Source organism: Xenopus laevis, chromosome 4S (assembly GCF_017654675.1).
Source record: "Xenopus laevis strain J_2021 chromosome 4S, Xenopus_laevis_v10.1, whole genome shotgun sequence".
Lineage (NCBI taxonomy): Eukaryota > Metazoa > Chordata > Amphibia > Anura > Pipidae > Xenopus > Xenopus laevis.
The window spans coordinates 212,344-229,876 of NC_054378.1; the positions used below are offsets into that span (position 1 = coordinate 212,344).

At 36.9% G+C, this 17,533-nt stretch overlaps 1 protein-coding gene across 18 annotated transcripts in view; it reads right to left on the minus strand.

Moving 5' to 3' along the window:
- The window catches only part of LOC108715117 (neurexin-2-beta), a 229,696-nt gene that overhangs the window by 184,289 nt on the left and 27,874 nt on the right, over positions 1-17,533 (minus strand). For 17 of the 18 annotated variants that reach the window (XM_041591550.1, XM_041591554.1, XM_041591547.1 and 14 more), the window contains exon 2: positions 3,350-3,429. The exons of the other annotated variant lie outside the window; for it this stretch is intronic. The gene's annotated coding sequence lies outside the window, so the exon portion shown is untranslated. The remainder of the gene's footprint in view (positions 1-3,349; positions 3,430-17,533) is intronic. 18 annotated transcript variants of the gene reach the window in all.

Sequence of the window (17,533 nt, forward strand, 5' to 3'; positions counted from 1 at the left end):
CAAGGTTTGCCCAATTAAAGGCAGTGTTTAAAATGGAGAACACACATGTGCTCAGGGCTCTTGTCTTGGATCCCACTTTGGGGTGGAGTTGGGTACAGGAGTGGGTCTGAGCCGATGGCAGACCCTGGTTAGGGAAAGTTTATTTAGCATCAGAAGTTTGTGTAATAGTCGCTTTAGGAGAGAAAATTGGAGGCAGTGTATTTAATAAGCAGCTTTCTGGCTCCAATAAGGAGAATAGTTGGGGTTAGCACCCTTGCAGTGATCAAGCCGCCAGACAGGGACACAAGTGGGTGAGCTCAGGAGCATGGAAAGTGCCATGGAGAAAGATAACCTGTGGGATCCCTAGTGCTGGGGAAAAAAGGACTACCCCTGTGAGGGATCTACTTGCAATATCCTAAAGTGATTTTCCATTGATTGCTGTGAATGTACAGTACTTGAAGATCTATATTGCCTGATTGCTGTGAACAGATAAAATGCCATTGTTAAAAAACAAGTTTTTTGTTGAAGCAAGCCACTGGACGGCTGTTACTTTCAGCCTGATTGATCTGTGCACCAGGAGACACCCAGGAGACAGCTGAGGGTAAGGTGCTTAAAGGGGCCGCTACACACTGCAGAGAGTTGCCCACAGCCTAAGGGTATCTGGATTACACTGCAAGCAAGTCACACTACTCTTCTACACTTCTCAGGCCCACCCACGGGTGTGCTACACAATATTATCCTAAATAGGGATGTAGCGAACTGCCGTTTATGTGTTCGCGAACGCCGTTCGCGAACACCGGCAAAAAATGCGAACAGTTCGCGAACTGTTCGCGAACTTCGAACATCCGAAAATCGTTCGATTCGAACGATCGAAGGATTTTAATCGTTCGATCGAAGGATTTTAGTTCGAATCGAACGATCGAAGCCATTCGATCGAATGATTTCATTCAATCCAATGGCTTCGATCGTTCGATTCGAACGAAAATCCTTCGATTTTAGCGATCGAATGGTCGAACGATTTTGACGCGAACGTCGCACGACGTTCGCGAACATTCGGCGGACGCGAACAGTCGAAGTTCGCGCGAACTAGTTCGCCGGCGAACACTTCGCTACATCCCTAATCCTAAACGTGCATATTTTAAATAAAATATTGTCTCATCAGTTTCATATTTGTCCAGACATAAAATACTGAATATTGTCTATAATGTCATCAAAAAATAACAGTAGAACCAAGAAAAAGAGAACAGTTTGCCGTTTTTTGTTTGGACTTGCATGAAGAGCAAATTTATGACAACCATATAGTAATATGTACGGCAAGAACAAATCAATATTTGAAACATTGTTAATATTTAGTATAGCGCATAAGACATACATTTAGCTTGGTGAAGAAAGAACTGTCTGTTGCAACCGAGAAAAAGGAATTTTGTTTCTTTTCTTCCAAAAAGGACAATAAAGATGCTATTTAAATTCTAGATTCATTTCCTAGGTTATCTTACTGGACAGAATTGAAAAAAATATCAAACAATAGATATGCTTTTAGCAAAGGATATGATTTAGGAAATAAAATATACGCCCCAGTTAGAGCCTACTGTACTTGATTTTTTAATATTTAACTTTATATTACTGTCTGAGCATATGTAATTTCCTGCCATGATTTTATGATATGCAAAATATATTGCCTCCTCTTTTGTGAATCTAGAAGTGTCAGCTTTTGCACAATTTCAAGTCATTCTTCATTTTGGGAAAAATATTTACAGTTTGTTTCATAGATTATATGTTATTTGCAAAGGTACTTAATGTGATTATTATGAAGTGTTCAGAGAACTTAATGTTCTTCCTACCAATTATTAAATTTACTTCAAGTGGCTCTGACTCAGACATTACCTTTTTTGACCTGATATTAAACGACATATACCTACTGGCAGTACACAGAACTAGCTGCCCTCCACCACCTTAGCTCAGAAGTATACCCAGTTCTCAGACACAAGAATAATTCAGATAAAAATGTACTATTCCAACAGATATCTACCAGGGAGCTGTTACCTGTATCTTGTGTCAGAGAGCTGTAGGGCAATGAGACACCAGAAGATTAATCAACAGAGATAAATCTCTGCTTCTGCGGGGGACTAATCTCCTGGGAATCGCTGGTGGTAAAACCCATGTATTGCTTCAGTCTTCCATCGCTTCAGGGCAGTGACCAATGGGGAGATTTGTCGCCTGCGATTATTTATGCACGACTGTGGGTGATAAATCTCCTGAAAATGCTTCTCCATTGAAAATAACTGAAATCACCAGCAGTGAAACCTACATATCACAAAGTCGCCTGTTTCCTTCCGAGGCGTTGGTTTTACCGCCGACGATTTCAATAATTTCCAATGGAGAGGTATTTTCGGGAGATTAGTCACCCGTAAGTCATGCATTCTTATCGCAGATGACAAATCTCCCCATCAGCCACTGCCCTTAAGTTTTACCCCTTGAGGTAACTTCAAGCGATTTTGGGAGACTGAATTGACTTTACCACCAGTGATTCACATTATTCCAGGTCAGAAAGCTTTTACAGGAGATTAGTCTCTTGCAAAAGCAGAGATTTATCACTGGCAATTAATAACTCCTGTGCATTGTTGTAAGTCCTGTGATTCCAGATCCTTCATCTGTGTTTGATGTTACACCCAGCCCACTTACTCATCAGAAACACGAGGTACTGCTTTGTGCTACTCTTAAAGGGTTTGTTCACCTTCAAACGCGTTTTTCAGTTGGTTTCAGATAGTTGACCGGACTTTTTTCAATTACTTTGTATTTTCTATTTGTGACAGTTTTTCTAATATTGAAGTGTAAAGTCCAATTTTTCACCTTCTTTGCTCTGGGAGGGGGGTCGCCGACCCTGTAAACTGATCTAAATTGATACATTTAGTTGATGCATTTATTATCTTTGTCCCTACTTTCATTGTAGGCAGCTGTTACAATAAATACAATAGTGGTTAATACTCCAGAGGTGCTGCTGAGAAATGGATCAACTCAATGTATGAACTAAATGTAGCAAATTGTAACAGAATCTGCTCCTGGATTACTGAGCTGCCAGACTCAAACACCAGAGACACATTAAACTTGATTTGGGAACATGGTAAAAAATAAAAGATGGAAAGTAATTGAAAAAGGTATTTGTTTCTGGTGAACAATCTGAAAACAACTGAACTGAAGTGTTTGGACGGTGGCTTTCCCTGTAAGTATTATAAATATATCATGTAGTGTTCCCTGGTTACCCACTGGAGAGAATACAGATTTTATGCAATGCTTTCTAAGGAACAGTTGCATCACTCCAGCAGAGATACCATCTTACCCAGAGAAACAAAAAAGCTGTGTGCAGACTCACCATGAAGATTTGCCAAAAGTAGTTTAATACTGCTGGGCCGGTTTCCAGTGCATAGTTAAACATCTGCTTCTTAATGAGTCCTTAAATGAGAAAATTACTATTTTTAGCACTAGAAAAATATGTTTTATCAAAATGCATTATACAGTGTATGATGTAAAGTCCCTCTGAGAAGCAGATACATTGCACACAGATACAACACACTCAATTATTGCTCATGTCCTTGGGGTTCCCTCACAAATGATGCAAGTGACCAGCCAATGTGAAACTACACACACACTAGCCTTCTAAATAAGCTCCACGTAATACATACAATTTCACACATTTTTTTCTGTCATTTTTAAGGACAAAATGAAATAATATACTGTAGATGGTGAAAAAAATTAAAAGTTTAAATGTGTCTCATTACATAAATTCAAAGATAGTCCATCATTTTATTTAGCACCAATAACTGCCATGAAAAGACAATGTTATAAAAAATGAACTCACAATCTAAGACAAGTAAGTAATAAGTAGTAATAGGTAGATTTACCATACCTGAGTAAAAAAGCTCTAGAACTGTTAGGCTAGCAGCTGCCATATTAGCTTGGTGTGACATCTCTTCCTGCCTGAGTCTCTCCCTGCTCACTCTGGGCTCAGAGTATAGCAGGGAGAGAAGAAGGGAAGGAGAGAGGAACAAACTGAGCATGCTCAAGCCCTGGCCCTGGAGGTTTAAGCTGAAAACAGTTAGTCTGATACAGAAGCCCATGAGTACACAATAGAAGGAAAGAAATGTGCTGTTTCTTTTGACAGAGGACTCAGAGCAGCATTACTGAGGGTTTACTGGTGTATTTATATAGACCTTTCTATAAATCTGACTTAGTTTTAACCTTTCCTTCTCCTTTAAGGGCTCTTACACACAGACATTTTTTTCTGCATTTGATGCGTGTTTGATACACAGATCTGAACGCATTCGCTAATTGATTGCATTATTTTCTGCCTGGTTGTACTGATGAGCTCTTAGAATTGCTTTTTACTCCATTTATGTTTCATTGGATTTTTTTAAACACAGCATGTTGCATCACCTTGCTCTTGACGCACGTTTAGAACATAATAGAAGTCGGTGGGACCGCAAATAAATGCATAAACCTGCGTGTATTTTTGTGTAAGGTTATGTTTGTGCTGGAGTGTTATCAGCTGCCAGACAGTTATTCTACTAGGCAAAGGGAGGCCTCACATAAACATGGGTTTTCCTAGTGTGAAATAGTGAACCTGAGTCACACATGAATAAACAGAGACACATTTATGGAGAAAGTATACTCAGGAATAACTTGATTATTTTACACGTGTGTATTTCTTGGAGATCAAGCCCGTATAGCTTGACATTTGTTGTACCGTACTTAACACAGTGGTTGTGAAATGCTATTTTGAGCAGAGACACTATGACAAGGTGAAAGTACTTTATCGACCAATACTTACATGATGCTTGGTGGTTCTGAAATCATTATGATGATCGTAAGAGCAATTCACACTTGATTATTTGTAATAATAATTGTGTTTCAAATATTTGTGGTATGGATATCATGGTCATATATTATGAAGTTAACACGTACACAGTCTTTGCATTTTGACCAATCTTGAATGTATAACACAATAAAGAGCCTCTGGTGAGAAGAATTTTCTTTATTGTTAAAACAAGAGGTCAATAAATGTTTTTGTTTTACTGCATTTATTGCTTTGACTGATTTTTCACTTTTGGTATTGTTAAACAACAGCTACATACAGAATGTTAAGGCCCAGATTTGAAATTGATATTTGAATTCAAAATTCAAATTCGAATTTTAGAATTTTTTTATGGACAAAACTCTCAAATTTGTCTAGGGAATTATCCAAACTCGATTTGAGGGTTTTTTTTTAGATTTATCATACTCTGGCCCTTTAAGAATTCAAAATCGATTATTTGCCACCTAACACCTGCCTAATTGCTGTATAAGTCAATGGGAAAGGTCCAGTGAGCAATTTGGAGATGTTTGCAGCCTTCCTGAAATTCAAGTTTTTTTCTGAGAAAAAACTTGCATCGAGTTTGATAGAATTCAATTCGAATTTGATTTGAGTTTTTGACTGTAAAATTCGTCCAAGTTTAAGATATTCGGTTTTTATAACAAATACTGGAATATTCTAATTAAGAGTAAAATCAAATTCGAATTATATGAATTCGAATAATTATAAATGTGCCTCTAAGAATTAAGCTAAAACAGGTGAAATATAAACACAAAAACACACACTATAGATCATGCCTTTATCTTAACAAAATGTAAATTAATTGAAGGAATGTGTAGAGCTTAGGAACATCTTATTTACATTTTGTTGTATTGTCAATTGCAGGGCTGGAACTAGGGGTAGGAAGAAGAGGCACCTGCCTAGGACGCAACAACAGAGGGGCGCCAGGCACATACATGTACATCTTCTGCCTCTAGTCCCTATTCACTGCCCTGTGTTGTGCTTTCCTCTCTCCCCTCTGTGGCTCTCTCCACCCATCAGACGCTCCCCTCAGCTAATGCGCATGTGCGCACAGGTTTGTGGTCAGGCGTTCTAGTGTTCAGACGCAGGCGTTGGCTTGGCCCGGCACTGGTCAATTGACAGAAGAAAGAATATTCATCTGCAAAATAATTTCTAATCTTCTAATTGGGCATGTGTAGTAGAGCGAGTACTGAACATCACTTAAATCATTACACAATTTATCAAAACTGAAATATTGGTCTTTTAATCTTAGAAAATGAAGGAGCACACAGCATGCTTTAATTACCTTATCATCATGTTTAACATTGAGCTTGATAGAGGTATGTAAAATGCGCCATTTATTGGCCAAAATTCCAAAAGCACACTCCACCATTCTGCGTGCTCTACTCAGCCTATAGTTATACACACTTTTAGGAATAGCAAGGCCTCTTTGTGGGTAAGGTTTTAATATATGTGGTAATGCTATTTGACCTCCAGGTAAAGGCTTGTGATTTGGAAGATTCATTCTGCCACCTACAATGTGGCGGGGCCCATAACAGAATTTTGAAAAATGATTGAATCACCTTTGCTGCCATATGCACCTACAACAATTGCAATGAACTTATAATTGCTGTCAACTAATGACAATAATACAATGAGAAGTATTGTTTATCATTGAAAAACTTTGATCCACTTCTTGGTGCCTTATGTATGTGGATGTTTTTGCCATCTATTACTCCAAGACAATTCGGAAACTGAGTGGTCTTGTAGAATTTATCTCTAAATATTCAGAAGGGCTGTGAAGATGTGGAATTCTCTCCCTGAATCAGTGGTACAGGCAGATACATTAGATAGGTACAAGGAAGGGTCGGATGCTTTATTCACCAGTAGCGCCTCCCAGCAAACAGGAGGGAACCAATGAGATTAGAGGAGGGAAAGGGGTGTTACAGGGAGAGCTGGGAAGTGAATCAGTGGTACAGGCTGATACATTAGATAGGTACAAGGAAGGGTCGGATGCTTTATTCACCAGTAGCTCCTCCCAGCAGACAGGAGGGAGCCAATGAGATTAGAGGAGGGAAAGGGGTGTTACAGGCTGATACATTAGATAGGTACAAGGAAGGGTTGGATGCTTTATTCACCAGTAGCTCCTCCCAGCAGACAGGAGGGAGCCAATGAGATTAGAGGAGGGAAAGGGGTGTTACAGGGAGAGCTGGAAAGTGAATCAGTGGTACAGGCTGATAGGTACAAGGAAGGGTCGGATGCTTTATTCATCAGTAGCTCCTCAAAGCAGACAGGAGGGAGCCAATGAGATTAGAGGAGGGAAAGGGGTATTACAGGGAGAGCTGGGAAGTGAATCAGGGGTACAGGCTAATACATTAGATAGGTACAAGGAAGGGTCGGATGCTTTATTCACCAGTAGCTCCTCCCAGCAGACAGGAGGGAGCCAATGAGATTAGAGGAGGGAAAGGGGTGTTACAGGGAGAGCTGGGAAGTGAATCAGTGGTACAGGCTGATACATTATATAGGTACAAGGAAGGGTCGGATGCTTTATTCACCAGTAGCTCCTCCCAGCAGACAGGAGGGAGCCAATGAGATTAGAGGAGGGAAAGGGGTGTTACAGGGAGAGCTGGGAAGTGAATCAGGGGTACAGGCTGATACATTAGATAGGTATAAGAAGGGATTGGATGGCTTTTTAGCAAGTGAGGGAATACAGGGATATGGGAGATAGCTCATAATACAAAAATGTCATTTTGGAGTCAGGAAGGAATTTTTCCCCCTTTGAGGCAAATTGGAGAGGCTTCAAATGGGTTTTTTGCCTTCCTCTGGATCAACTAGCAGTTTAAAAAAAAGTTAAAAGGTTGAACTTGATGGACGTGTGTCTTTTTTCAACCTAACTTACTATATTACTATGTTATTATATCACAGAGCTGACTTAACCTAACTTTAAAGGGAAACATTGCAAGTCTCTGTAACAGTATACCACGTAAAGCAGCTTACGTGTATATGTAAAACACAGTTACAGTATATGTAAGCCACTTATACTTTTAATAAGAGCCATTGGATAATGCTATATAGAAAAACTACAATTTTAAGTACAAAAATCTGCCCTCTGGCTCATATAAGGCATTGTGTTGTTACACATACAGTACACACTAGTAATCATCATCATCATCTAATGAATTAAAAGAGAGATGTCTTATACTCCCACAATTCTTCTTGTTAGAACCTGCATTGCAAGGTCCGCTAATACACTTTTAGACATGGAAACCTACAATTTACATTCCAAAGGAAGGACTCAGGATATATGATGAGACAGACCCAATACCAATATAAATCTACATGACATTTAATACATTGAAAATTCAGAGCCATTTTGGTCTCAGATTTACTGGTCTGCCAATGTGACGGACACTGCAGTATCTCATGTTTACTGTATCGGTGCAGCTTTTGCTGGGTTTCACACAAGCAGCACAGGAGAATGAAGAATATAATCAGAATTGCAGCAAACAACTGTAAATACTACGGCAGCTCCAATATTTACACTGCATTGCCCAGAATGCTTTGTAAATACTCTCTAAAGAAAATAAGACTACAAACATCGGAAAGCACTGCAGATGCTATGAGGCTTTTTTTACTCAATGAATTGTCTGGATACTTGATCACATGACTGTAAAAATCACACACTGCGGACTCACAGAGCGTACAAAATAAACGAGCCAAGTGAAAGTTGTACTAACAGAAAGCATTAAGAACGGCATAAATCTTACTGGCACTGGAGGTGAGGTATGAAAAAATGATCAGGGAGAAAATAGAGTGGGCGGCGAGATGGGAGTGAGATAGGGGGAGAGAGTGAGAATGGCAACGTGATGGGGGAAGAGTAGCACAAAAAGACAATACACTGTACATGAGCTGAGCAGAGAAAAGTAAAGGGAAGTGTAATAGACAATTACATGCAGTAGAGAGATTAGGGGGTTTGAAATCAAAGGTCGAATTTTAGCGTAATGGGAATCTTTTTATTCACAATTCGAATGGTATGTTATTTATGAAAAACTTTGAAAGTCTAAAATCTGATCGAATAGTCCTGACCTGAAAACTCAATTAGAATAGAGTTTTCCTCCAAAAAAAAACCTTGACTATTGTAAGTCAATTTTTGTTTTGACCCGCAACATTTTTTTTTCTTCCATTGGAGTCTATGGGGAATCATTTTTGCAGCGAAACATGGCAAAAATTTGGCTCATCAGTTCCAGGGACCTCTGCCATTGACTTCTACATTGACTACATTGACTTGGCTGGTTTTAATTGGCAAATATTTAAATTAGAACTGTTTCTAGGGTTGAAATGTGATAAATCTCACATTTGATTTCAAATTCAAGTTGGTGCTTTTAAATTTGAAATTTAATAAATCTGCCCCTAGATGTGGAAATAAAGTAAAAAAAACATCACACAAAATCTAGGCATAAAGATAGAATCTAGATGCATACAGCACCCAGGCTCTGCTGTTTATAGAGGGCGATACAATTAGAGGGCATTTGCCATATTCAATGAGATGGTTATTTATCCACCCCCCCCCCATCTTTTAACACAGCGTACAGCAAAACAATGATAAGTGTGAGAAGATTGTGTTTTACCTTGTTCTACTTGGTGATACAGGAACAGCTCTCTGTGTTCTATCACAGTGACACAGAAACAGTGAAGAGACTCATTAGCCAGTCCCTTACTAACACTAACAGCATTTTGATGGATTGTTTCCAAAAACAGTGGTACCAAATATCAACTGACCTCTTTAGTCTACTCAGTTTCTGATCTGATTTAAATAATATTCCACATCTTTATTTTATCTTCAGCCCACATTTAAAACTGCCCCTGTTATAGATTTATTGGAAGCTTTTGTTCCTTTTTTTTTTTTTAAAGTTTCGCTCCAAATAAAAAAAAAGTGGTCATAATAGTTACCTACATAATATTTTGGGGTACCACCCTTGGCTTGTAGAGTTGACCCATATAATTTAGCACATGGATGGGGTTCCTCGGTTTTATAAGATGCACAGTTTTATAGACAATAGGAACTGTGATGTAGGAATCCTGCCATATGAAAGTCTGTCTGTATCACTGACACAGAAGCTGCTCTTGAGTCCTTGATGGTGTGGTGGAATGCAACTTTTACATTTTTTCCCAGAATCCCGCTTTTTTAAACCTCTGTATTCCATTTCTCTGCCCCCATGCTGGTGTCTGTGCTGTAGAATTTACTAGATTCCTTCCTGACATTGCTGTTGATTATACTGCTGTAGGGAAGGAATGATTCTAGAAGGTTCTGCTCAGTGTTTCTCCTTCACCTTTTAACAAATAATAATACTACTAGCTGTCTGCATTAGCATGGCGGAGATGGCATAGATAATGAGATGCACGTTTCTATCTTTATAATGGTAATTTGCCAGCTGGAATCTGGAGAAAATTCTCTTGGTCAAAATTTATTTTTGTAAGTTACAAGATAAATGTTCAGTTTGGACCCCAAAAAGGGCATGTGTGAAGCTCTTGTTCATTTTGGAAGATGTAAGACCACAGTGTAGCATACAAGATGAGAACAGGGTGAAGGATTGCACAGCTAACATAGCCTGTATAAGACCCGCCAGACAGTCTACAGAAAGTGTAATCCTCAGAAAAGTGCAATAACTGTAATGTTCCTAGATTGGTTTTTTATTTTCTGTTTTAAAAAAAAAAAAAAAAAAAAAAAAAATTATATATATATATATATATATATATATATATATATATATATATATATATATATATATATATATATATATATATATATATATATATATAAATATATATATATATAAAGAAGAGATATTTTTGTTTCACTAATTTAGGGCTGTAAGAAGCTGACTTGCTCCTGGTTACATGAACATCTTCTGATGTTATTTACATTGCAAGAGCATTCCGCTGTCATTGCTAAAGGCAGGAGCCTGGAGCAACAGGCCTGTTACAGTCAAAACTGGATATTTGTAACAAATTGAAATAACTTGATTTAGGATTTTTACTGTCATATTTTATGCTGACACACAATTTCTTATATTTTAGGAAAGCCAGACAGAGCAAGAAAAAATAGCAGACTATTAGATGCTTAGACCTACAATTCGTTTTAGTATGATGAAAGCATCAATATTTTAGAACAGTCTGCTAATGGTCTTTTTAGTTATTTTCTGTTCTATTCTGTTTTGTTCTATGCTATTCTATCTAACTTGGAATTCAAAAAACAGGTATGTATTTTGGGTATGGTTTTTACACATTATCCAAATTTTTAAAAATGATTTCCTTTTTGTGTGTTATAATAAAACAATCACTTGTACTTGATCAAAACTAAGATATAATTCATCGTTATTGGAATCAAAAGCAGCTTATTGGGTTTATTTAATGTTTTTATGATTTTCTAGTAGACTTGAGATGTGAAGATCCAAATTACTGAAAGATCCATTATCCGGAAAACCCCTGTTCTATCTGACTTGTAGAGTCACACAGGGAAACAGAAAGCAGATTAATTCAGCTGTTTATTGCCAGGAACAGTCTGTCTCCTATTTAACTTTCAGTCTTTCATTCAAAAGGTGTCTTCCAATATCATTAGCTAAAAAATCTAAATTTATGGGGTATGTAAACTTTCTACTATGCATTAATGGAAAATATTTAGACTGAGGAACATTCTCTGAAAAGTAATTGTTACATGTAAAAAAGAAATAATATGAAAAGTAGAGTCACTCTAACTGTTCTAATCTCCCTAGACTCCCTAGCTGTTAAAGGTCTATTTTTTAAAATGTATTCTAGCGTTGGGTAGTTTGCAGCATACAGTAAGTTACAATATAAGATGGGGTCAAGTTGACACCAATGTAGGTTAGGGCATGAGCCTGCCATTTAAAAACAACACTTTGTGGGGGGATTTAATAGGGAGAACCTGAGATCTGGAGATTTGCTTTAAAATGTCTAGAAATAGCGACTGCACATGCAGAGTGAACGCAGCGGAGCTCACGGATGCCATCTTCTTCTCTTCGATAATCTTCTTCCTTTCCCCGGCTATTTCCATCTCTTTCAGTGCATGCACAGTTATTGCAGACTGAAATATTGCTCCAACTGCGCATGCACCATTACGCCTCTCACTTTACGAAGATTACCAAAGAGAAGAAGATGGCGCCCGTGAGCTCCGCTGCGCTCACTCTGCATGTGAGGTCACTATTTCTGGAGGGGACAAAATTCAGGGGTAAGATTGTGCAGAGAGGAAGGACAGTGGATGGGGGTCAGTGGGGACTTATCACCATGGGGGAGGGTTTAGTTTTCCTTTGAAGAATCGATCATTAGTCTCATAGTATTGTTATTTCAGCTGAAACATGTTTTGAAAATATTTTAAATCTGTGGGTTAGGGTTATGCATTTGTATTATAACTAAAACATTTAGCTGTTGAGCCAACTTCACAATTTTCTCACTCCTGTCCATTTCCTAGTAGAAGCATATTTAATTAGCATGTATCTCTTTACCGCCTTGTGAGCATCCCACCTACAGGCAAATTACGCATCTGAGGGATTTTTATTTTTTTAATCTCTTTAATTACAACTTCCTTTATGTGAGGGTCTTAGAACAGTGATTAATTAGGTGGGAAGGTACCTAATGCACTAAGTCACAGCTCTAACCTGTCAGTTTGAACTGAAACCAAGGGGGTTATTAAATAAACTCACAATGGCAAAAATCCAAAAAAATCATGTTTTTTTTACTATAAAATCCAAATTTGTAGTGGATAAAAGAGCTTAATTTTTTGGGGATTTATTATACCCCAAGGATGGAAAATGTCAGAATCCAAAAAAATCCGGCATCTCAGACCTGCGGAGGTTGCATATAAGTCAATGGGAGAAGTCTCAAAGATATTTTGATCTGCACTGGGTTCTGTACAATAATCTGAAGATTTTGTGGATTTCAGGCAAAAATCTGAAAAAATCAGGTGGAAAATCTGAACTATTAGTATGATTAGTTTTTTTCATGATTTTTCCGTTTTTTTCCCCACCAACAAAATTTTAGGGAATGTGTATTAATAAATAAGGAGAAAAAAACTCATGCGGATTTGGTCAGAGTTCTTTTCAGAAAATATTGAGATAAATTCGGGCTTTGATAAAATAGGTCTCCCCAAGTAAATATATTGAAGATTTAGAACTGTTGACAGAAGGTAGTGTAATGCCTACAAACACCTTTATTGTGAAGGTCATTACATGTTTGAGGATTAGGGTTGTACTTTGCTAGTGGTTAAACCAGGGCAAAGGCAGTGGTTCAATTTCATCAGGGTTTGAGACAGTGAGCTGGGGGTCACAATGGAATTTTAAGGTGGAGTTATGTCATTGGGGTCTTAGTTATTGCGTCACTTGCGGCAATTTGCAGGATTTCTGTCCAATTTTTACAATGTTGAAAACCTGGCAGAAAGCTGTTGTTTCAAAGCTAGAACAAAGGCAACCTTGTTTGGAATGCCTCCCTCCCTATGAATAACATTCAGTGTAATGTATCACCTTTTATGCATCACCCTCTGTGTCTACCTAGACATTCAAATGCCTGTATAAGCAGAGTGTGTAGACAAATAAACCAGTGTACACGCCATAACCTTTTATGAGTCCATTATAGTCCACACTGTCAGAAATTAAGCTTGGAAATTGGTGTTGCTTATCTGCACCAGACTTGAAACTACAATACATGAACCTATTGAAGGAAATATAACAAGAATATACTGTAGTTGTGACCTTCTTCTGGATGGTTATCCGTATGTTCTATACACCTTAATTTAAATTGTATTCTTAAACAATACCGAATAGGATTCATCTAAGGATACAGCATTAAGATAGATCTCATGCCATTTGAATTAAGTTATATATAGCATACAGATAATTATACAGGAGAACAGTAAGTAGTTCATAACTATGTTCTTTTTATGCTTTCTTTGACAGGTTTATGTACTACAGATTCAGGTTAGGTGTGGATAGGCAACATCAATATCCAAGAATCATTTATAATAATATAATTATATCATAAAAACATAGGCATTTGGACTGATTTTATGTTTACACATTCTTTTTGTACTGACATTTGAATATCTCGCCAAACACAAGAGAGTGGGGCTTGGAAGGACTTGTAGGTACTAAAGGGTAGTACACTACACTGAATGTTATTTAATGCATGTAGAAGTGCCCTGAAATTTCAGGTCATTTGTTATACTTACAGTAGAAGGCTTTTAAGGCCATTAAATACTGTTTTGGTGCTAGAAGCAATGTTGTTGACCTGTTAGTAGTTATTCTGCATTTAAAGAAGTCTGCTGCTACTTCTGATGGAACTGATGTTTTCTGTCTCCTGCTGTTTGAGGCCCTTTAACTAATGAATTCATGTTATTCAATAAATTATACAGGCTTATGTATGGGCTTTTTTGTGACATATATTAAAGTTCAGTTCTAACAATTTCAAATGACCAGTTTTTTTAAAGGTTTTTCTATTCTCTAATTTGTAGGTAAGGATTTACTGCTAAAAGCTCTGACATGCTTTAGAATATGGCATGCTCATTTCACCTAAAAAGTTACTGTTTAGAAAGTCCAGATGTTGTATCTACGTTCATTGGCTGATGGTGCATCAGTCATTTTGAGAATCTAAAGTATTTTGCTGTCTTAGGGAGCTCTAGAGATCTTCTGCAGTTTGGTGCACCGTATTTAGCTACAAGGTCCCATTAAGAAGTTGCTTAGAATTAGCCATTCTATAACATACTAAAAATTAACTTAAAAGTAAACAACTCTTTAAATATTATGTGCATGGTCATCTATGCATTGCATGGAATAAAGAAAGTATGAATAACACAGCACTGTTTAATGGTAGGATCATGAGATCATTTACAATCACTTTTTGCTATGTATACTCACTGAAAAAATACATTTCGCAAAAGAGTTCACTACAGTTCACAAGAATGGGATTCCACAATTCTTTATTTACCAATATTTGATTTTTAGGGCATATTTTTCAAAGGTTTTTTTTCCATTTGATAAACATGCCCCTAAAACCCTATACATGTACTGTAAATAGAGAGATGTAGAATTTCCCTCTGGCAAACTGTGGTAAACTCTTTCACGCTTTCACAAAAATTTTGACCTCCGAGTCCCAAAGGTTCACTTAAACTAAAACTGAAATGATGAAATGTAGGGTCTTGTTTTGTTTCTGAACAAAAACAAAATTAATTTGTTTCTCCTTGATATCTTATGTTCTTCCAACTTGCACACTGACCTGATATGAATAAAAGTAACAACAAAAATCACTAGTTGTGCATACATTTATCCCTAATGAATAATTCCATGTGATATTAAAAAGAATGCCTAACCATGGAATATTAAAATATTAGTATTTGCATGCATACTTAATGTCTCATGTTGGCCAGGGGGTATAGTCCGTCTGGAATTTCTGAAGCTGTTAAGGTAGATATGTTTAGTAGATGCTCTGTTTTTTTATGCAATTTGATGTTGTATGTGATTGTAATGTAAATTAAAATGCATATGGCCAGTCAAAAAGGCCATGGTTAACAGGAAACCGCCCCCAGTACCAAGGGCAAGTTCAATAACAAAAAAGATCCCATAACAAAATTCTTCCATTAAAATGTATTTTATTCAAAGTTCATATTAAAAAAAATTATAAACATACAGACCCCATGGTTTAAAAGTTGTTTGTTAGTATGGGGAGTTAATGGCCCATTACCAAGTACCAGTGGGTATGAAACACGTAAGGTGAAACAACGTAATAATTCTTTGAATATGAACTTTGAATAAAACGAATTTTAATGGTAGGATTTTATTACTGGATACTTTTTGTTATTAAATCATCATCACTACATTTGTTAGCAAGTAAAAAAAAAACTAGGTGGGAAAAAGATTGCTCCATGTGATATCTCTGTAAGGAGGGTTAAGCAGAAATCACAGTAGTACAGATTAAAGGGGACCTGTCATCCAGACATAAAAAGCTTTAGAATAAAAGTCCTTTTCAAATTAAATATGAAACCCAAATTATTTTTTATCAACACGCCCATACCTGTTATAGCAGCATTTATTACATTTATCATATTGTAAATGATGTTTATTTTGCTTGACAAAAACAATAGTAAAAAATTTGTGTGACAGATCCCCTTAAAGTTTTCTGTCATAGACTTTTAGTTCCAGTTCTAAAGGCCATATTCCATATTCTCCTTAAGTATATGGTTGAAGTCATCATTACGTGAGGACTTGAGTAGCCTAAGTTTAGAATATTATAGAAATAAAGATCTTCATACAAGGTAATAAAGGTCATGTGATAATAAGGAGACACAACCAATATTAGGATTAGATCCTGAATACTGTTAATTCTCTATATATTCTCTTAGAATACATTTGCAGTGTTCTCTCTGGCTTTATTCTTTGTGTTTACTATTTAAACAATGGTAGAGCACAAATTATCAACTGTAACTAATACAATATTCATAAAATTATTCCCGCTAATGGGACTAAAATTCTTATCAGCAATCAAAGCAACTTACTGGTTTACATAGTAAATGGTACCCGATGTTTATTTTGTCCTAACCTACAGCAACCATTTGCTTTCTTTTTCTAAGACACCAACTGGTGGGGAAATTCTAATCACGTTATTACATAAGCCTATGTTAGGCCTCCAGGATTTGAAAAATTGTCCAAGGGCACAATAAGCTGCCCGGTACATTTAAACCTGTGTCTCCATTTGTTTAAAGCAGTCGATAACTGTATCTCTCTGCCATTTATGATGCATGCAATGTATCTGATGTTTGTTTTCACAGCTTACAACAAGTATTCTCTCTATAAATAATAATAAAGATAATCCAATACATTTCTAGTCAGAGGAGACTCCAGAGGTGACTGGAGCTTTTTTAGAGGTCATGGTTTTCTGTATTTCAATAAACATATTCCAAACTGCAGCTACGAATGCATTTTCAGAAAATGAACGCATCCAAGAACATTTCCTCTTGCTTTATATGTGAATGAATAATAGTAGAACTATACTTGACCATCATCATTTAATTATAAGAGGATCACAAGTGCAGAATCGACATAGAGTGAAGTGAAGCAATTGAATGCAAGTCATGGCCATCCCTGAATATAAAACGAGTAAAGCAATGGAATGAAAATTATAGCCGTTTGCTGCCATTTTCAAGACCAGTAACAATATAAAATAGTAAAGGTTACTTAAATTCAAACTTTTAAGCAAGGGATTGCATTAAGGCAAATCATATTGCCTTTATTAAGCATCATCATGTCCCCCAACACACCACAAAATTAAGGATAACAAACACAAGGACATAACATACACAAGCAATAACATCTCATTAAAAAAGATACACATTAACATTCTGCAGTTTTAATCATCCTTTAAATGCCACATTGTCGAATTTGTCTCTGAATCTTGTGCCACTCCTGCCTTGCCTAATATACATAAATTGTGTTACTGTAAAATATGTTTCTGATATATATCTACACTACAGGTATTTTTCAGTTCTATATCTGATGACAGAAATTGAATTACACAAAGATCCAGACAGATTTAGATGGTTTAGGTTGTTCATATAAAAATAAACTCTTTTTCTGGGTAATCTAAAAGTCCCTCCTATGAAATGCCACTAAAGAAACAGAGCACAAAATAGGGTGGCACTGAGAGCAA